This window comes from Chrysemys picta, unplaced genomic scaffold (genome assembly GCF_011386835.1).
Source record: "Chrysemys picta bellii isolate R12L10 unplaced genomic scaffold, ASM1138683v2 scaf943, whole genome shotgun sequence".
Classification (NCBI taxonomy): domain Eukaryota; kingdom Metazoa; phylum Chordata; order Testudines; family Emydidae; genus Chrysemys; species Chrysemys picta.
In genome coordinates, this window is record NW_027053650.1 from 1 (window position 1) to 21,199 (window position 21,199).

The 21,199-nt window shown below is 52.6% G+C and overlaps 1 long non-coding RNA gene across 2 annotated transcripts; it reads right to left on the minus strand.

Moving 5' to 3' along the window:
* Positions 1-386: 386 nt before the first annotated feature.
* On the minus strand, positions 387-20,537 carry LOC135979515 (uncharacterized). Of its 2 annotated transcripts, none has more exons than XR_010596808.1 (3): positions 20,417-20,537; positions 18,054-18,260; positions 387-634 (listed from the first exon to the last, which is right to left on the minus strand). It is a non-coding gene; the product is annotated as an uncharacterized LOC135979515 (long non-coding RNA). The 2 variants fall into 2 exon arrangements; XR_010596809.1 differs by lacking the exon at positions 20,417-20,537 and adding an exon at positions 18,911-19,036.
* Positions 20,538-21,199: the final 662 nt, after the last annotated feature.

Below are 21,199 nucleotides of genomic sequence, written 5' to 3' on the forward strand. Positions count from 1 at the left end.
GATGACCAGGACCAGAAGGACGCAGGTGTACAGCACCCAGGGGCTGTCCCAGCAGGCCCAGAACCAGCTCTGCGTGATCCCCATCCTCGTGCTGGGGAGGACGGTCAGGACACTGGGCTCCCTGCTGGTGCTGCCACTGGATCTCTCCCGAGAGGCTGTTTGTTCCAGTGACGCATCATAAAGGGCCAGGACCAGGCGGGTCCTGACATCACAAAGGGACTGCACGCATCAGAGGTGAGCAAGACCCTCAGCTCCCTACAGCCCCTCCCCCGTGTTAGGGGGCTTATGTTTTTACCCTTTTACTTTCCTGGTTCTTCTCGCATGAACAGAGCAACAATACCCAAAGTTCAAAGGCGCAAACAATTTGATGTTTATTGGGGTAAACTTTTAGCAAGCATCATTTTAGTTGCCGTTCTATTTTCAGGTACCATGGTAGCTGTTACACAGGTGCTGGCCTCCTCGTTGAGCATTTTGCCTTTTCGTACACATTTTCCACCCCTGTCAGCCTTTTGAAGCCATCCCCCACCCACGTCATGCTAGCAACAAGACACACACCACAGACAAACAACGCAAAACACAGATTCATAGTATTCTGGGTTATTCTTTCGCTGGCGCCAGCATGCTTGTAGAGTGTCTGAAAAACAAAAGAAACAATTTTTACCCCCTTTCGTGGGGACAGATTATTGCTTAATAATAATACCAATTCCTTTTACAAATTTCCTTGCTAATTGCAGGAAAAACAGAAGAATTACCTTTAGGCTGTTCTTATTTTGTTTTATAGTCAGGCTAGTGAATTACCCCACTCACTGGTCATTTATGAAATGTATGAGGTGGCGTGCCTCAGTTTCCCCTCTTGTACAACAGACCAGGTTTGCAATAGTTTTTTTGCTGTACCAAGCTTTACGTTTATTTTCAGGTAATAGCTGAGAGACAGCTTTAGATTTTGGCTTTGTACACCCCCCCCACACACACACCCCCCGTTAGGGTTAACCTGTCCCCCTTATTTTCAGGCTTGACTTGTTTTTTCACCTCCCTCTTCTGGAGGGCCATAATCTGAGGTTTCTAGTAGCTTGTTTGCTGGCCAGATGGATTTATTATTTCCAAATTTTTTGTGCTGCTACTTATGGGTAGTTTTCTTCTTCCCCCATCAGTTACGTAATTTGCATTTACACAGAGGCTTTCTTGGCTTGTCTTAAAAGGGACACATTTCACTTCCACCAGAGTTCTCATTACTTTTCACTTTCATCTCCTGCTTTAAAACACACAGAGATTTGAAAAAGAAAGCACAATTTATTGTGGCTTCTTTTGGAGCCCTAATAGGATTTTAATTAAGTACCACATTTTGTTTGCATTTCTTTTACCCCTTTTCCAATATACACTGCACATGTCCTGGGAAATAGTTTAATTTCCATAACATTATATTAGCCATATTAATTTTACACAAGGTGTAACTGCCCCCACCCCCGTGCCCACAGAGTTTTCATGCACCCCCACCAAAGCGACAGTCCAATCCCCCAGCGCCTCCCCAAGGCTCAGTGTTCCCATCATTGCTCCCCTTTTCCTTTTCCTATGCATGCACAAAACTATTTTTGCCTAACATTTTTTTCACTGATTACTTTTTTTTTTTTTTTTACACAACTGTACCCGATTACACTCCCATCTTGTACAACCAGAGACAGCCAGGGGCAGTCAAGTTAAGTTCCAATAGAAACCCCTGACATTCCTTTAGTGATTTTGATCACATTACCCAATAGTTACATAATTTGATTAGATTATTTCTCCACCTGCTGCCTGCAGCAGTCCCCTATAGACCATTTTTGTGGGGAAAGGGCCCATTTTTTCTCAGAATAGCTGTAAAGGCTTCTGGGGACAGAAGCATCGTGGTGGTAGTAAGTATCAGGGGGTAGCCGTGTTAGTCTGTATCTACAAAAACAACAAGGAGTCTGGTGGCACTTTAAAGACTAACAGATTTATTTGGGCATAAGCTTTCGTGAGTAAAAACCTCACTTCTTCGGATGCATAGAGTGAACGTTACAGATGCAGGCATTATATACTGACACATGGAGAGCAGGGAGTTACTTCACAAGTGGAGAACCAGTGTTGACCGGGCCAATTCAGTCAGGGTGGATGTAGTCCACTCCCAATAATAGATGAGGAGGTGTCAATTCCAGGAGAGAAAAAGCTGCTTCTGTAATGAGCCAGGCACTCCCAGTCCCTATTCAAGCCCAGATTAATGGTGTTGAATTTGCAAATGAATTTTAGTTCTGCTGTTTCTCTTTGAAGTCTGTTTCTGAAGTTTTTTTGTTCAATGATAGTGACTTTTAAATCTGTAATAGAATGACCAGGGAGATTGAAGTGTTCACTTACTGGTTTATGTATGTTACCATTCCTGATGTCCGATTTGTGTCCATTTATTCTTTTGCGGAGGGACTGTCCGGTTTGGCCAATGTACATGGCAGAGGGGCATTGCTGGCACATGATGGCATATATAACATTAGTGGATATGCAGGTGAATGAGCCCTTGATGGTGTGGCTGATGTGGTTGGGTCCTCTGATGGCGTCGCCAGAGTAGATATGGGGACAGAGTAGGCAACGAGGTTTGCTACAGGGATAGGTTCCTGGGTTGGTGTTTCTGTGGTGTGGTGTGTAGTTGCTGGTGAGTATTTGCTTCAGGTTGGGGGGTTGTCTGTAAGCGAGGACTGGCCTGCCTCCCAAGGTCTGTGAGAGTGAGGGATCATTTTCCAGGATAGGTTGTAGATCGTGGATAATGCGCGGGAGAGATTTTAGCTGGGGGCTGTATGTGATGGCCAGTGGTGTTCTGTTATTGTTCTTGTTGGGCCTGTCCTGTAGTAGGTGATTTCTGGGTACCCGTCTTGCTCTGTCAATCTGTTTCCTCACTTCCCCAGGTGGGTATTGTAGTTTTACGAATGCTTGATAAAGATCTTGTAGGTGTTTGTCTCTGTCTGAGGGGTTGGAGCAAATTCGGTTGTATCTTAGGGCTTGGCTGTAGACAATGGATCGTGTGATGTGTCTTGGATGGAAGCTGGAGGCATGTAGGTACATATAGCGGTCAGTAGGTTTCCGGTATAGGGTGGTGTTTATGTGACCATCACTTATTTGTACTGTAGTGTCCAGGAAGTGGATTTCTTGTGTGGACTGGTCCAGGCTGAGGTTGATGGTGGGGTGGAAATAGTTGAAGTCCAGGTGGAATTCTTCAAGGGCCTCCTTTCCGTGGGTCCATATGATGAAGATGTCATCAATGTAGCGCAAGTAGAGGAGGGGCACTAGGGGACGAGAGCTGAGGAAGCGTTGTTCTAAGTCAGCCATAAAAATGTTGGCATACTGTGGGGCCATGTGGGTACCCATAGCAGTGCCACTGACTTGAAGGTATAAGTTGTCCCCAAATCTGAAGTGGTTGTGGGTGAGGACAAAGTCACAAAGCTCAGCCACCAGGCGTGCTGTGGCCTCATCTGGGATACTGTTCCTGACAGCTTGTAGTCCATCCTCATGTAGAATATTGGTGTAAAGAGCTTCTACATCCATGGTGGCCAGCATGGTGTTTTCAGGAAGAACACCAATGCATTGTAGTTTCCTCAGGAAGTCGGTGGTGTCTCGGAGATAGCTGGGAGTGCTGGTAGCGTAGGGTCTGAGGAGAGAGTCCAAATAGCCAGATAATCCTGCTGTCAGAGTGCCAATGCCTGAGATGATGGGGCGTCCAGGGTTTCCAGGTTTATGGATCTTGGGTAGCAGATAGAATACCCCTGGTCTGGGTTCTGGGGGTGTGTCCATGTAGATTTGTTCCCGTACTGTAGCTGGGAATTTCTTGAGCAGATGGTGTAGTTTCTTTTGGTATTCCTCAGTGGGATCAGAGGATAGTGGCCTGTAGAATGTGGTCTTGGAGAGTTGCCTGGCAGCCTCCTGTTCATAATCTGACCTGTTCATTATGACTACAGCACCTCCTTTGTCAGCCCCTTTGATGGTAATGTCAGAGTTGTTTCTGAGGCTGTGGATGGCATTGCGTTCTGTACGGCTGAGGTTATGGGACAAGTGATGTTGTTTGTCCACAATTTCAGCCTGTGCACGTCTGCGGAAGCACTCTATGTAGAGGTCCAGTCTGTCATTTCGACCGTCAGGAGGAGTCCACGCAGAGTTCTTCTTCTTGTAGTGTTGGTAGGAGGGTTCCTGTGGGTCAGTGCACTGTTCAGTGGTGCGTTGAAAATATTCCTTGAGTCGGAGACGACGAAAGTAGGCTTCCAGATCACCGCAGAACTGTATCATGTTCGTGGGGATGGTGGGACAGAAAGAGAGTCCCCGAGATAGGACAGACTCTTCTGCTGGGCTAAGTGTGTGGTTGGAAAGATTGACAATGTTGTTAGATGATAGGAGCTGATCACTCTTGGCTCTGGGTGGTGTTTTCTTCCAGGGAGCTCACAATGCAACTAGGCTGCTTCAGTATTTGGATATCAATTAAGGATTCATTACTAGAATTGGTCTGATAATTGCTGAGCTGGGTGTGTGCAGACATAGGTTCATTAGCATCTGGAGCAGAGATTCCCAGGATGCAGTGCTTCCCTGCTTTTTCTGGTCCCAGAATTCAGTGTGGTTCTCTGTTCTCCATTCTGTATGTAAACTGAGATGTCTTCCTGTCCCATCTTCCATGCAGATGAGGCGAGGGGAGTTGTCTCTGCTCTCCATTCTGTATGCTAATGGAGATGTCTTCATCTTGTCACCCTTGTCAGGAGGGGTCTTCGACTTCACAACATCCTCTGGCAAAGAGTTTCACAGGTTGACTGTGCATTGTGTGCAAAAATACTTCCTTTTGTTTGTTTTCAACCTGCTGCCTATTCATTTCATTTCATAACCACTAGTTCTTGTGTTATGAGAAGGAGCTACATCCACCCTGATTGAATTGGCCCTGTCAACACTGGTTCTCCACTTGCGAAGTAACTCCCTGCTCTCCATGTGTCAGTATATAATGCCTGCATCTGTAACTTTCACTCTATGCATCCGAAGAAGTGAGGTTTTTACCCACGAAAGCTTATGCCCAAATAAATCTGTTAGTCTTTAAGGTGCCACCAGACTCCTTGTTGTTTTTGTAGATACAGACTAACACGGCTACCCCCTGATACTTGACATCCTTCTGGAATGGCGTTCACCAGCATAACCCCTTGGAGAATGGCATGAAATTGGGGTAACACCACAGTGAATCAGGCAGGTGCTGTGAGGCTCTGGATGGGATGGGTCCCCAGACCGGGTGTCTGTCTGTCAACATCCACTGGCCACTATCAGAAGACATGATTCTGGGCTAGATGGACCTTTGGTCTGACCCATTATGGCCACCATCTTCCACCCTGGCACTGTTCCATTCAGAGACAAGGAGAGGAGAATGTTCAGAAGAAAATCTGATGAAGCAATTCTCTGCTCAGTATGACTAAGGATACCTCCATTGACTGTACACATTCACACAGCATTACTCAAGCCTGCATTTTATCAGGAGAGTCGCTACATGTGATGCAAAGCCTCAACTGCTGGAGGCACGTGATTAGATGAGGCTCTCAGCTTCCATGACAACAAGAAGTGAGTTTCTGGCATTCATGGTTGTTCAGAAAAGAAAAAATGTGACCCAAGTGCATCCTAAAGCCTGAAAACCCAGAAGGTGAATAAACAGAACCCAAATGTATTTTTATTATTATTATTTTAATCATGGTTTTGGAACCAATCTCTCGATTTCTGGGGGACCTGACTCAAGATTTTTTCTAGGTTAAAACAATAACTTGAACATCACATTTCATGGCTCATTTCCTGTGGCGTGTTCCTGGGGCGCTACAGCCTTCTCGCGGGAGGTGTAGCCTGTGTAGTGCGCAGCATTGTCAGGCTAATTGTCTGCTTCGGGAGGGGAGCCATGCATCTGTAACGCTGTCACGCACTGCGAACCAGTCTCCTGCCGCCAGCATCCGAGAGGATGAGCCCAAGGGGATTAAGCAGGCCCTAGAGCTACGGTGAGTGTCTGATTTGGATGATCTTTTCCATCTGAGCCACATTCTGTGATACCTGCCTAGGAGAGATGCGTCTATGATGCATATGAACATTATCGTATATGACTTTCCTCCCCTTCTTAGCTGGATGCTTAGAGCGTCGTGCTGACCCAGCGTACTCTGCAGAACTCCACGGAGTAATTCCTGATTGATATTGTGTGTGTGAGCGCAGAAACAAGCTCCCGGGATACACAGCTGAGCTTTCCAATGCTGCTGTTTGCTCTTCTGTGCAGGTTTCTGTCGCATTTTGCAAACTGAGCCAACATCAGGGATTACGGAGCTCCTATTAATACCAAAGACACCACACGCTCCAAGATGTCACTACACGAGGGGCATTTGGCCTTGGGAGACCTGCAAATATTCCAGCATCAGGGAAGTGTCTCAAGAGTGTCATATGTGAGGTAATTGTCCTGTTCTACTCGGCACTGGTGGGCCTCATCTGAAGTACTGTGTCCAGTTCCAGGTGCCACACACTATGAAAGATGTGGACAGGGCCGGGGCTTCCATTTAGGCAACCTAGGCGGTCGCCTAGGGCACCAGGATTTGGGGGGGTGGCATTTTGCTGCCCTTGGCGGCAATTCGGCAGTGGGGGGGTCCTTCCGCGCTCCGGGTCTTCGGCGGCAATTCTGCGGCGGGTCCTTCACTCGCTCCGGGACCCGCCGCCGAAGTGCCCCGAAGACCGGGAGTGCGGAAGGACCCCCCCGCCGCAGAATTGCCGCCGACGACCGGGAGCGTGGAAGGACCCCCGCCTAGGGTGCCAAAAACCCTGGCGCTGCTCCTGGATGTGGACAAATTGGAGAGAGTCCAGAGGAGAGCAACAAAAACTGATCAAAGCTTTCGAAAACCTGACCTATGAGGAAAGGTTAAAAAAAGGGACATGTTTATTTCTAAGAAAAGACGACTGGGGGGTGTGGGGGGAATGGATAACAGCCTTCAAATACGTGACTGGCTGCTATAAAGAAGAGAGCGATCAATTGTTCTCCATGTCCATTGGCGGTAGGACAAGAAGTCATGGGCTTAACCTGTGGCAAAGGAGATGTAGGTTAGATATTCGGGAAAGTGTTCGAACTCCAAGGGGAGTGACGCTCTGGAACTGGCTCCAACGAAAGGTTGTGGAATCCTCGTCATTGGAGGTTTTTCAGAACAGCTGGACAAACACCTGTCAGGGCAGGTCTAGGGTTACCTGGCCCTGCCACAACGCAGGGGGCTGGACTTGATGACTTCTCAGGTCCCTTCCAACCCTATGTTGCTATGATTCTACGATAAAAGACGTGACCCCACAGGGGTCAAAAGCAAGGGCCAGGCTCAGCCGTGGCCTGCCTCTGAACTTCCACCAATACAGCTGCAGTGACTCCAGCGGCGTTATTCCTCTCTTACGCTGACGTCAGGAGATCAGAATCAAGGCCATTGTTACTATTCTTCTCCCAAGTTGTTTCAGTTCCCTCAGAGCGTAAACCGGTCTTGCACCCTCGCCTCCCTCCCCCGCAGTTCAGTATTGTTTCCATCTGGCTAGTGTCTGCCCCTTCCCTCGCTCCCCCTGGATTGTCTCTTTCCCCGGTGGGTTGCCCTGATGGCCTGCACCCTTTCTGACGCCTGGTTTCTCAGCGGAGGACGAGTCCTGAAAAGGGGCCACGCCAGGGCAGCCGGTATCCCATTGACAGGCTGAATAATTCAGCTTCAGTTGCAGATTGTCTAGTGTACATGACATGGGGGAGGCTTAATTTCTCTTTGGCTTGTCTGAGTTATCCTGGAATAGAGTCCCAGAGACATAGATTCCAAGGCCAGAAGAGACCAACTGGGAGGGGTTGCAAGTGTTTTGGAGGACAGGATTAAAATTCAAAATGATCTGGACAAACTGGAGAAATGGTCTGAAGTAAATGGGATGAAATTCAATAAGGACAAATGCAAAGTACTCCATTTAGGAAGGAACAATCAGTTGCCCACAGGCAGGGTTGGACAAAGCAAGCGTGTGAGCAATGCTGCCGTGCCTTTGTGCCTCCGTGTTCTCCTCTTAGCATTTGTCTATCTTGTCTATTTAGATGGTAAGCTTTTGGAGTAGGACCTGTCTCATTAAGTGACTGTGTGGGATACCCTGCCCGTGGGGAAAGTTTCTTCCTGACCTGAGTGAGAGGGTGGCTTATGCCCTGAAGCATGAGGGTTTCCCAGAGCTACTGTGTGTCATTACTACAAGTTAAAAAAACAGGGAAATGACAAAGCCTGTTAGCAGGCTCCCAGCTGTACTTTGTGGTCTCATTACACTCTTCGCTTTGTTAATCAGTAGGATCCCATGGTAGCTAGCATGGGGACTTGCACAGCGCTTGAGAGTTAAAAGCGCTGAGCTGTGCTGAGCTCCCCAGTGTTGCACAGAAACTCAGCAGCATCACTTCCCTGTTAGCCTGAGGGGCCGTTCTGCAGGGACCAGCTCTGCTGGTGGTGAGAGGCTGGAAGGTGGTTCTGGTCCCGGCTTAGCTCGCAGTATCTTCTCTTTGATAACGACTCCGCACATAAATCGCTCACAAAAGGGAGGGATTTTAATGCCAGCTAGAGCCAAGTATGGTGCAGGCAGCTGTGAAAGCTTCCCCTCCCTCAGCTCTGCCAGCGTGCCTCAGCCCCAAACCCGCAGCCCCCCCTGACTCTTCCAGCCCTGCTCCCCCTCAGCTCTGCCAGTGTGCCTCAGCCCCAACCCACAGCCCGCCCTGACTCTTCCAGCCCTGCTCCCCCTCAGCTCTGCCAGTGTGCCTCAGCCCCAACCCGCAGCCCCCCCCCGCCGGCTATTCCAGCACTGTTCCCCCTCAGCTCTGCCAGTGTGCCTCAGCCCCAACCCAGAGCCCCCCCTGACTCTTCCAGCCCTGCTCCCCCTCAGCTCTGCCAGTGTGCCTCATCCCCAACCCACAGCCCCCCCTGACTCTTCCAGCCCTGCTCCCCCTCAGCTCTGCCAGTGTGCCTCAGCCCCAACCCACAGCCCCCTGACTCTTCCAGCCCTGCTCCCCCCAGCTATTCTATTTGATCACCTAGAACTGGGAGGGACCTTGAAAGGTCATCAAGTCCAGTCCAGCCCCCTGCCTTCACTAGCAGGACCAAGTACTGATTTTGCCCCAGATCCCTAAATGGCCCCCTCAAGGATTGAATGCACAACCCTGGGTTTAGCAGGCCAATGCTCAAACCACTGAGCTATTCCTCCCCCCAATGCCAATGGGTTTAACTCTGCCAATGCCCTTCAGCCCAACCTTCAGCCCCCTGCTATTCCAGCCTGGGCACCCCCCGCAGAACTCTGCTGATCTCCTCAGTCCGAACCCACAGCCTCCTGCTATCCCAGCCCTGGGCACCCCCCCCACAGCTCTGCTGGTGCCCCTCAATCTCAACCCCCAGCCCCTGCCCTTCCAGCGCTAGGGGGAGATGTGGTCAGGCTCTGAGCTCGCCCCACTGTGGGGAAGGGCGGTTTGAGGCCCAGCAGCGAGATGGTGGCTCCGTCCGGTCTGATGTTAAATGTCCCAAGCGATGAGTCTCCAGCCCTTTCCCGGGGGACACTGCACAGCAGAGATCCACCATCTCCCTCCCAAGGAGCTTTTCCTGACATTCACCCCAGGTGCCCGGGGCTCAGTTTTAACCCAGGCTTAGGAGACAGAGCGCGTCTAGTCTGAGCTGGAGCAGAGTCTACCGCAGGCCCTACCCAGCTGGGGTTAGTCCTTGAGCTCACGCGGCCGCGGCTGCTGCTTCTAGCGCCGACAGTGCCGGGTTCACACCCCACTGCTGGCTCGAGTAGGGCTGGCTGCAGAACTCAAACTCCGGTAGGTCCCATGAGCATCCCCCAGTGGGGGAATCCATAACCTCTGTGAAGGCGAGGGTAGCTCTGTCTCCCCCGAGTGACCAGTCCATGTCAGAGGTGAATGAGTTTGTGTCATGTGCCCCCTTTGTCGTCTTAATGCCAAAGAAACCCCCTGTGAAGGGGGACGGAGGCAGCTGCTAGCCATTGACTCTGCCCTGTGCCCTCAGGCCCTACGGGAAGGACGTGCCCCGGCTGGACTATTGGCTGGCCTACGAGAGCGTCATGAAGAAGGCTGGGGGGCGACCGCACTGGGCAAAGGTACCGCTGCAGCCTGGCCCATGGGCTCAGGGAGGAATCAGAGCGCAGGTCTCTGAGCCCAGCCCTTGCTCTTTAACCCTGTGAACTAGACACTGGGACTCACGCTCCAGGTTCTGAGGGTAACAAGGAGGGTGGCTGCGGGGGGTGGGAGGGTGGAGTAGGGCCGGCCTAGATGCTCGCTGAGGCAGAGTCCTGATCCGGCTCATCTGGGAACCTTCTGGCCTGTCCTCTCTGCCATGCCCTATCTCCACTGCTGCGGGTTCCCAGCCCCCTCACTCACTGTGAGGGGCACAGGAGGCCATATACAGGACAGTGGGGCTAGGGGCCGGGCAGGGGTGGGGTGGCATGAATCAGTCATTGTCCCTCTGGGGGCAGGGAAAGGCCTCATTAGATTCAAGGAGGGGCGGTAGGTGAGGATCGTCCTAGGGTAGGGTTACCATACGTCCTCTTTTTCCCGGACATGTCCGGCTTTTCAGCAATCAAACCCCCGTCCGGGGGGAATTGCTGAAAAGCCACACATGTCCGGGAAAATGGCCGGCACTTCCTCTCCCCCTGTGGCTCTGCTCCACTCCTCCTCTCTCAGATTTACAGAGCCAAGCTGCCCGAGCAAGCGCTACTGGCTTCGGGCAGCTCCCCCCCCCCCCGCCTCCGGACCCCGAGCCCCCAGCCAGGCACTTCTCCTACCCGGCTCCAGCTGAGCTGCTCCCACGGTGCAGGGTCCGGAGGCAGGGGGGAGGCTGCCTGAAGCCGGTAACGCTGGCTCCTGCAGCTCTGCTCTGTAAGTCTGAGGGGGCGGAGCCGAGCAGCTCGGCTGGAGCTGGGGAAGGGACGTGTCCAGCCAGCTCTGGGTCCTGAGGTAGGGGAGGGCTGCCAGAAGCCAGCAGCTCGGCTCTTACAGTCTGAGCTGGCAGGAGCAGCTCAGCTAGAGCCCAGGTAGGAGAAGTGCCTGAAGCCGGTAGCACTAGGGCAGCTTGGCTCTTAAACAGAGCCGAAGAGTCAGGGAGCAGCAGCAGTCGCCAGAGCCTGCTCTAAGGTAAGCCAGGGATGCCAGCAAAGCTGGGAGTACCATGCGCCGCTGATTGCACAGGTGGGGGGCAGCGCTGGGGGAGCTGCTCCGGGGAGTCGCCAAAAAGCACTGACTGTGGTGGGGGAGGAGGGGAGGGCAGTGTGAAAAAGGCAGGAGTGTGCAGAGGGATCAGAGCTCTGGCTGCGATGGGCATCGGGCTGCCTTGCCTGCAAGTGGATCAGAGCTCCTGGGGCTGGGGTGTGCTGTATGGCACTCAGCTCCCCATTTGTGATGAGACACAGCAGTGTGGTGGATCACTGCGAAATACCTGCCCAATCAGAGCTGCGGGGGCAGGGCTTGCAGGGGCTGGCTCCGACAGCTCCCATTGGAGCTTTTCCCAGCCAATGGGAGCCTCTGAGCTTGGCTTGTGGCGGGCCCAGCACGTGGAGACCCTGGCTGCCCCTGATCCTAGGAGCAAACACAATGCCAAAACGAAAATACAAAGTTCACTACATATAAAGAATTACGTTTTAGAATTAAATAATTAAATAGCTCAAAATGTCCGGGATTTTACCGGGCAGGGAGGAGAACTGGGTGCTCCAAGGCATCTGGGGAGCTGGGAAACAGAACAGTGTGAGCTGCGTGTCCTGACCGCTCCCAAAAACTGAGCGCCGGGGCAGATCCTCCACTGAGCAGCTTCATTAAAGTCATGGGAGTCTATACTAGTGGAGTGCCTGACTTTAGAATTGGTGCAGCTGTTTCGTGTGGCTGGGAGGGAGGAGGGGGAATGTGGGGTGCTCAGGGGAGGGGGCGGAGACTTTGGGGAAGGGGTTGGAATGGGGGCAGGGAAGGGGCGGAGTTGGGCGGGGCCGGGGGTGGGGAAAGGGGTGGGACCGGGGGAGGGGAAGGGGCGGAGTTGGGGCGGGGCCGGGGCCCCATGGAGTGTCCTCTTTTTTCAATGTTCAAATATGGTAACCCTATCCTAGGGCAATGGGGCTGAGGAGAGATGGGGGAAGGGGTGGCATGGCTCAGCTTTCAGTCTAGACCCATGAGGGCAAACGTGGTCCCTTCAGACATAGAGGGTCTGTCTACACTGCACACGGAGCCCGGGCTCTGGTTCAGGTTTGAGACCAAGTCCCTCTTCCGTCCACACCCCAAGCACTCAGAGCCTGGGCCCTAGGACCCTGCTAGGGGGTGGGTCAGAGCCCAGGTCCTGCTGTGAGTCGGGTCCAACCCCTGCCATTGTGCAGTGGGGACCCAGGACAAGCTGTGGACCGGAGTCAGAAGGTCTATGTTAACAACAAGGAGTCTGGTGGCACCTTAAAGACTAACAGATTTATTTGGGCATAAGCTTTCGTGAGTAAAAATCTCACTTCTTCGGATGCACCGAAGAAGTGAGATTTTTACTCACGAAAGCTTATGCCCTAATAAATCTGTTAGTCTTTAAGGTGCCACCAGACTCCTTGTTGTTTTTGTAGATACAGACTAACACGGCTAACCCCTGATACTTGACACCATGCAAGGTCTATGTTGTGCAGCATGGATGCATTAGCACGACTGGAAGACCCGGGCCCAGCAATTGTAAGCCCAGGTTTACCATGCAGTGTGGACTCTCAAGGCTGGGCTTGGAAATGAGCCGCAGACCTGGGTTTACAAAACGGGAGATGTCCCTAAAGGTGTCTGAGGCATGGGGGTTTCAGGGCAGGTTTCACTGTATGTATTAGTTCTGGCCACCCCTGGACGTCACAGACCTTCCACCTGTAAGAACCACACCACCCTGTGCTGCTCCTGTCCAGATGGAGCCAGCCTGATTGTAAAGCCTCTGGGGTCAGGACTCTGTTGCTGTGTTTGGCCCCAGGCAGTGTACGCGCCTGTAGATCTCTCCAGACGAACACACAGAGAGCTCACGTCTGCCATTGTTGCTCAGTGTTCGTGGGCGGAGGGTTCGCTGACACAGTCGCTCTCTCGTAGGCTCACACCTGTACCCGGAAGGACTTTGAGAAGATGTATCCCGGCTTCCGGAAGTTCTGCACCATGCGGGAGGAGCTGGATCGCACTGGCATGTTCCTGAACGCGTACCTGGAAAAGGTGTTTTATTGAGGGAGGACGGGACGCTGAAGAAGAGAAATGAAGCTCACCAGCCCATCTCCCGTGCTCTGTCCTTTAGAGATGGACAATGCTCCTTGTGAGACTTGCTCCTTCCATGATGTCCCCCAGATTAGAACCCAACCATTATCTCTCTCGGCTTCCAGCACGTCCCGTCTCCATCTCTGAGGTTGGAAGCTCTTGAGTCAGGGACTGTCCTCATTTAGTGTCCTGTACAGCTCCGAACGCATTGTCAGAGAGAACACATCAATAAAGAACCAACAGTGAATGGAAACAGTCTGTAGGCTCTGTGCTGTCGGATCATGTGCTGATTCAGGGGGGCTTGGCCAGGTGCCACTCCTGGAGAAAGTGCTGGTCAGGGCGTTATCTGCATGCCAGGAGTTCTGTGGATTCTGGCCTGGGTTTGAAAGGAGACAGCTTTAGCTCTATTATACAGGTGGCTGGTTCTGGTATCTCAGAGCCTGGCTTCCCCAGAGTCCAGGGTGTTCGGATCCAGACCCATCTCTAAGGACAAGGTCACAGGTTCAAGTGTCAGGAGAAAATGGCCAGCGTGGGGGAGAGTGAGTGTGTTAGTGAGTGTGTTGAAGCACAGGACCCAGAGATCTAGGTTCTATTCCCAGCTTTGGCACAGACCGTCTGTGTGGCTTTGGGCAAGTGGCTTCATCTATGTGTTCCCGAGCTGCAAAATTCCTTCCCCACCTCCCCAAGGGTCTGGGAGGCTCAGATCACTACTGGCTGGGTAGCAATTACAAAGCCGAGGTGTTGGGAGATGCAGAGTCTTAAGCATTGAGGGGAAAAGTGGTGGGTGCACATTTTTTCTCTGCATCATATGGCAGGGATTCCTGTACCCCCTAAGGCTCTGCCCCCGATCTGTGAGCCTCTCACCAGTCTATGAATGCAGCTTTCTAACAGTACACTGGCAAGGGGCACCCAAAACTGGCAGAGGCTGGTACATAGCAATTTAAACCACAAACCGTAAGATAACTCCTTGATATTGTAATGAACTGTCGTGTGTGTGTATGTGTTACTACTGCCCTCTGCTGGATGGATTGAGAACTGCCATACTGTGTGTCACAAGCCCTATAGTGTAAATATTTAAGGGAGATCCTCCCTCTGAGCAGACTGGTCTGGGCTCTTGGAGAAGGAGGATCTGAAATGTCAATGTGAAATTCTGAGTGTCTGTGCAGTGCAGCATGGTGCCAGTCCTGAAGTCCAGGTTAGCAGTGGATTTGTTACAAGACCTATTTTCCCCTCCCAGATGTAAAAGCTAATTGGGAAGGTGCTGTGCATGAAAACAAGATGAGAGCCCAAGCAAGTTAGCAGCAATGAAGGGGCCGCTGTTGTATAGTCGGGCAATTAGCCTGCTCAGCGATCGGGCGGCTTCTCAGAGACTGCTGTTGGGTGGCAGCACTTTCCAAGAGAAATCTCAGAGAAACCAGCGAAGGCACATCCCATCCAGAGAGCGGGTGGCACCGCTTCTTTGCAGTCAGAATCTCATGTTCCAGGCTTCTTCAGTAACAACACAGGGAATTTCTGTTCAGGAACAGCCTTGATGGGTTGATGCAGAATTTGCCTAGGTACTGAGGAGATTTGCTAGGTACCTGCTCATCCAGAGAGCTCTAGGCACTTTACCATGGTGGCTGAGTGCCACTGTCCTCAGAAAGAACAAGAGTACTTGTGGCACCTTAGAGACTAACAAAAGTACTCCTGTTCTTTTTGCGGATACAGACTAACACGGCTGCTACTCTGAAACTGTCCTCAGACTAGGTAGGGAAACTGAGGCACACAAAGATGAGGTGACTTGCCCCAGGTTACACAGTGGCTCAGCAACAGACCTTGGAACAGACCCCACATCTACTCAGTGCCAGCCCAGTGCCCTTTCCACTAGACCACACTGCTTCTGTAGAGGAACGAACATTCAGCCTTGCTTTGCCAGAGGGACCATCACCTGTCACTGGCCTGGATGGGAGGGAGAATATGCAGAGCCTAACGTCTCACAAGAGGGTGGGAGGAACTGGAGGTGGGATTTTAAATATCTCATTTTTTGGGGGGTCCCTCTTCATTGTCCTAAGAGGTGCTAGTGCAGCGCAGCGACCAGTGTCAGTGGATCCGAGTTCCTCTGTTGTAATCAAAGTCTTTGTTTGCTCCACTATAACAGTGAATAATCCGCTTCCCCGGCACAAGCGTTACTGTGTGAGCTAAAGCTAGAACAAGGTCAGAATGCGGCATCGCAATGATTTTCCTCCTGCAGGAGGCTCAGGGTTACAGACTAACATTTACCCTCCCGTGCAGATGGTTTTAAAGCTCCAGGGTGAACGCTGAGTAGCGGCAGCAGCTATGCCTTTGCACCAGAGACGGGCCAGATCCTGGTGGATCGTTAAGATTGAACCCTCTCCTGTTCCCTCAGAGTTTGGGTCTAAACGCTGTGAACCGTCCGATCTGGATCCAACTCCGGCTGCTTCTGTGTAAGGTTCTTCCATAGCCCTTCTGTTCCCACGGGATCAGCACGCCTGGCAATCTGCGCTGTGTTTATCCTCTCACCACCCCAGGGAGGCTGGGATCTCCATGGTACAGACAGGAACTGAGGCACAGACACACAGTGACCTGTCCAAGCACACACAGCGCCTGTGGTAGAGGAGGGAGTCGAACCCAGGTCTCCCCCGCAGCCTCTGCTAGTGCTCTTCCCATTGCACCGTCCTTCCTGCGAGGAGCCAGCCGGTCTCTGCAGCGGTGTAGCCAGCTGTTCCGTGTTACAGCCCATGTGTCAGGACACGTCTGACGGCTCCCGCTCCTAGCAAGGGATGGGATTCCTTTAGCTCCAGCAGTGAGGGTCATGCTCTTGGAGCTGCCGAGTCTTGGTTCACGCTCTAGGCACGACCGAAATGCCAGGCATTACACCCACGCTCCCGGCTTCTAGGAAAAAGGGGTGGTTGTGTATCAGTCAGTCCCACCCGCTCTGATCAGTCCAGATGCCGGCACAGCCGGAGGCACCATCAGCTTCATCCTTTTCTTTCCCTGTTAGTTTTCCATTCCCTAGTCAGGGCGTTGCATAGGCAGAGGGAAGATTCCTTGTCACGTGTATTTACTCCCTGACGTGGGGCTGCCTGGCTCTTGGCCAGCACCGTGCTGCGTTCCTTAGCACTGCCTGTGCAGCGTGCCACATACGCACCATGCTCTTAGGGATTGGAGAGGGGCAACGTGGGTAGTTATCTGCCATGTACAATATCTACCCCGGCCATAAGTATCACGAGACGCTGAAGGTTCAAATGGAGCCTCTCAAGGCTAAGGCAGAACTGGCGGATTTGCTGCACAGTTTTTTTTTCTGGGACATCCCTGGGGGGACTCCTGGATACCTAAGACCACCCAAGACCAAACACACGGACCCTGGGAATAAAGCAGGGGGCAGGTTCCTTTAGCCTGGCCTCCCCTTCTGGAACAGGGTAGAATCACTTCTCATGTGCTAAAGTCTCTCTCCTGGCAGACAGAACCGAAGTTGGTTGCAGTTGCTGGGTATAGAAGTAGGAAGAGAACTGGCCATCCGGGGGGTGGATCACCGGGGCTGCCAGAGCCGAAGCCTGACTTGCCAGTGACTCCCAGCTGGGAGACACTGGATCTTGTGAGGAAGAGCAGGAACATTCTCCCTTGCAGGAACAATGCAGGGTCCTGCGATGTGGGTCTTTGTCCCTGCCTTCTGGCTGGCCCGAGGTTAGGGTGTTAGCCTGGGATTCGGGCGACCTGCTCTGCCACGGGTGACCTGGGGACAGTCACTCTCAGGCTGTCTTGGTGCCTTAGTTCCCCGTCTGTGCCGTGGGGATCACAGCACTGCCCTGCCTCGGGGGGCCCCGTGAGGATAAATACAGTAAAGACTCTGAGGTGCTCGAGTACTGCAGTCATGCAGGGACTGGAGAAGCACCGGAGAGAGGCAGGTACTTGCTTTTTAAACAGGGTCTAGCTCTCTGGGGGTCCCTCCGCCCTGCCGCACACGCAGCCACACCTGAGCGAGTTCGGCTGGAGCCGTGTAACGGCGGCGACGCGGGTGGCAGCACCGGCTAGCGCTCCAGTACAGTCGTGCTCAGGGCCCCGGGGACGTACGTGGGCTGCTCGCCCGGGCCGCAGCGGCTACCCCGCTGTTTTTAGCAAGCTAGCTCGGTATGCCGCCCCCTGCTGCCCCGACTGCAGTGCAGACAGAACCTAAGATGTGCCACGCCACGAGTCGCCAGCCAGGCCCAGACAATGGACTTTGCCTGCATTTACTCCATGTCTATGCGCATAATTATACAATGTGATGCAAAAGAAAGTTGAGTATTTTATACACACAATAGCTGAAGACTTTGCAGAGATAAATAGATAAATAATAGCAGAGGGAGAAATACATAGGTCCAGGCAAGGTAAAATCTATGAAACTAAGATTGTGAGAGAGTGTGTGTGTGTGACTTTTGTATGTGTGTGTGTCTGTAATATGTGTGTGACTGGGATGTGTAATGTGTGCATGGATGGGCATTGTGTAGCTGGTATGTGTCATATGGGTGTTGTGTGACTGTTTTGAGTAATGTGTGGGGCTGGGTGTTTCGCGCCTGCCATGTGTCATGTGTGTTGTGTAACGTGACGTGTGTATGTGAATGAGGGATGTGTGACTTTGTGATGTGTACCATATTCATGTGCGAGAGGCAGAGATTTGACGTACACGCATCTAGCTATACATATGGAAACGTTCCCTAAGGACACCGGTACATTTACCGAACTGAGTAATTCTGCACATCGCATCATTTGCTTTATCGTCTAGGAATTCCAGCTGAACTGTGCGTAATAAATCAATACGTACCGTTTAGCCGCACGCCCTGCAGAGATCCTTTTCTTCACGGCTCGCCTTTAACAGCCAGCTTCCATTTCTCTTGTGTCCCTTGTGAGCAGGAACATTTGAGGATGCTTTCTCTGGACACTCGTCTCCTTTCCAGGTAGCAACTCCTTGTCTTACGCAGCCACCTTAAAGCTTCCCAAACGCTCACAGTCCGGGGCCATTCTGCTTCACCTATAAATTAAGAGCCACATTTCTTTGTCACTTACCTGTTCGTCTACCGGGTGTTTTATCCTAGGAGGGACGGGCTAATCATGGAGCTGGTTAGTTGTTGGATAATTTCTTTGATAACTTTAATAACATTCAACAACATCAATTGTTCAGTTTGAATAGTGCGCCTGTCTCTACTTCAGACAGGTTTCAGAGCGTATGTGCATGTGTGTGCGTGTGTGTGTCTGCACAGAAATATGTACCATGAAGGGCTGTGAGCATATGTGTATTTCAAGTGCTCCGGTGTAAATCTTATGAATGAAAACGGTAAGATCGTGCGTGCTTCCTTGCAGCTAAAGATGAGCTCAAAGGCCACCACAGTACAAAATAACAGCTAGGCTGTACAGTGAAGCAGATAGTTTGCTTCATTGGATATATCCATGTCTTTCGTGTCTGGATTTCAAAGGCAGCTGTAGGAGGGTTTTAAAAGGAACTTCACGCACCAGCAAGAAAACTTCCAGTCCCTTTGCTCCCCTCATCGCTGAGTTTGCAGGCGAAGCTTTGCTCGGCTGCCCTTGTGCTGTTAAGCACATGCATATCATCTCCCTGGGCGTGTTCTTGTGAAAGCAGCTCTCTCCTAGCGAACCTGCCAAGATCAGAAAGAGACCCCTTACCTGTCGGACGAAGCGCGGGGAGGAGGAAGGGTTGGGCTGGCTAAGGAAGATGCCAGCTGGAGCCCTGCTCAGTGTTGTCCAACCGAAGTTCCTTCGTGCAATCAGAACTGAAAGCCTCCCGCTCTGTCCACAGCCCCACCGCTCCCCCACCGCGCAGCAGGGGCTGATCAACACCCCTGGTGAGCAGAATCACAGCTCCGGAGCAAACTGATCTATTCTCCCCTTCTCCTCCTCTCTCCAGCTTCACTGACCAGTGCTCCAGGAACGAAGTGGTCCTAGCTGGGATCTCTCCAGTCCAGGCGGTTTCACGCCTTGGCTGAGTGGCCGCCTTGCTCAGGGATGCTGCATCTCAGCCAGCGCTGGCCAGAGTGATGAAGATCTCCCCAGCGCTCACACTAGACCCTGACGCCATGAAGGGAGTAGGGGGAGGAGGCACCGGCGGAATCATCCAGTTAGCGCTGGCTGCAGTGGGGGGCTCGGGGCCTGGGGACGGAGGGTTCATTTTACAAATAGATCCGCTAACTCCGGCTTCAGTCGGGCTCCTCTTCTGTGGGGAGCTAACGGCGCCACTTCCCCAGATTGTAAAGCACCGGAGCGTCGTGATTTATTCACCAGCCTTTCCAGTGCACAGCTCGTCCTGAGCAGGAGCAGATTGTGTCTGAGAGAGCCTGGGGGGAGGGAAGCAAATGTCCTGGGGACTTAAAATAAAGGGGAAGGGGCTACAATGCATGTACACACACACACACACACACAGATATAATCTCTCCCTCTGGACAGATTCCATTTGTCATCGTGGGAGTGAATTCCCTAAGGCTTGGGAGTCCGTCCTGTCCCTCATGACGGTCAGTGGTGTTATTATTTCATGTTTGTATTCAGTGGCTCCCAGCCAGGAATGGGGCTCCCGTTCTTTGCGCTAGGAGCTGTACACACACATCTAAAGAGATGGCCCTTGCTTCTGTCCCAAGGCGACCGGCCCACACTAAGCCTGTGCATGAAAGAGAATCATGCTCCTCATCGGGGACAAATAGCCACAGGGGGCCGTCCCCCAAGCAGCGGGGGGCACGAATCTCCCCCTACTCACTCTGGTTTCATTGTCAGCATTGGGGGGGGGGTCACTTTTGATTTGCGCTCAGGGTCCGTGCGAGGAGAAATCAGGCTGGGTGCAGGGCGGCCCACTGCTGGGCAGATGGTACCTGTCTCTCTCAGCCCCCAGAGCGGGAGAAGTCTGTCTCTTGTACACTTTGGCAGCCCTGGGCCAGCTTGCCATGGCCACAAGGGGTGTGAGGATGTGTGAGATGTCAGCATCAGATCTATATGGGGGGCAGATGATGTAGGGTTCCCAGGGGCCCGGTTTTCGACCAGAAAGTCCGGTCAAAAGGGGACCGGGCAGTGTCTGGTCAGATGTACTGACCGGACACCAAGAGTCCGGTTACTGCGGGCAGGGGTATGGGAGGTGCCGGGTCATCAACCCGTGTGAGCCCCTGCTCCGCCGGTGCCAGCGCCTACCTGCATCTCATGGCCAGGCAGGCTCCGTGTCATGGGCTGCAGCTCCCGGCCAGCCCCAGGGCAGAGGGAGCCCAGCTGGTGGGGGGGTGGGAGGTGGAGCGGATCCAGTTATGGGGAAGCAGGAAGGGGAAAGGAGAGAGTGGGGGGCAGGGCCTGGAGGAAGTGGTGGAACAGGAGGCGGGGCCTTGGGGGAAGAGGCGGAGCAAGGGGCGGGGCCTTGAGGGAAGAGACAGAGCAGGGGGCAGGGCAGGGAGGCTGGTTATCAACATTTAGAAAGTTGGTGGGTGACCCTAATTATCCCCCATCTGCTGCCGCAGGGTTTCTTACATCTTCCTCTGAGAGATCTGGGGCCGGCCAGTGTCCGAGACGGGCTACTGGGCTAGATGGACCCTGGTTCTGATCCAGCGTGGGAATTCGTACATTCCTCTGTGTGCGCAGGCCCAGGTCACGTTCTGAAGTTGCTTGGTGGGGATGAGGTTCAAAGTTGCAAAGAAATAGCAGAAGCTTGTCCTGGAGGTGGGGGGATGGGTCGTTAGATCTGATGTTTTAGGATATTTGCACTTGTTGTAGCAAAGCTGAAGCTACCACAGCCGGGGCACGGGGAGGGAATGTGCATCGACCACTAGGGGGCGCATGAGTCGACCGAAAAGCTGGCCTTGGTTAAGGGAAGGACCAGAGCTCACAAGCCGTCCCACGTTCTGTATAGCAGGGAATCGTGATTCGTCTTTCTGGGGCCGTCCGCGCACGAAGGAGGACACAGGAGGGATTGGAAAGCAACACTGA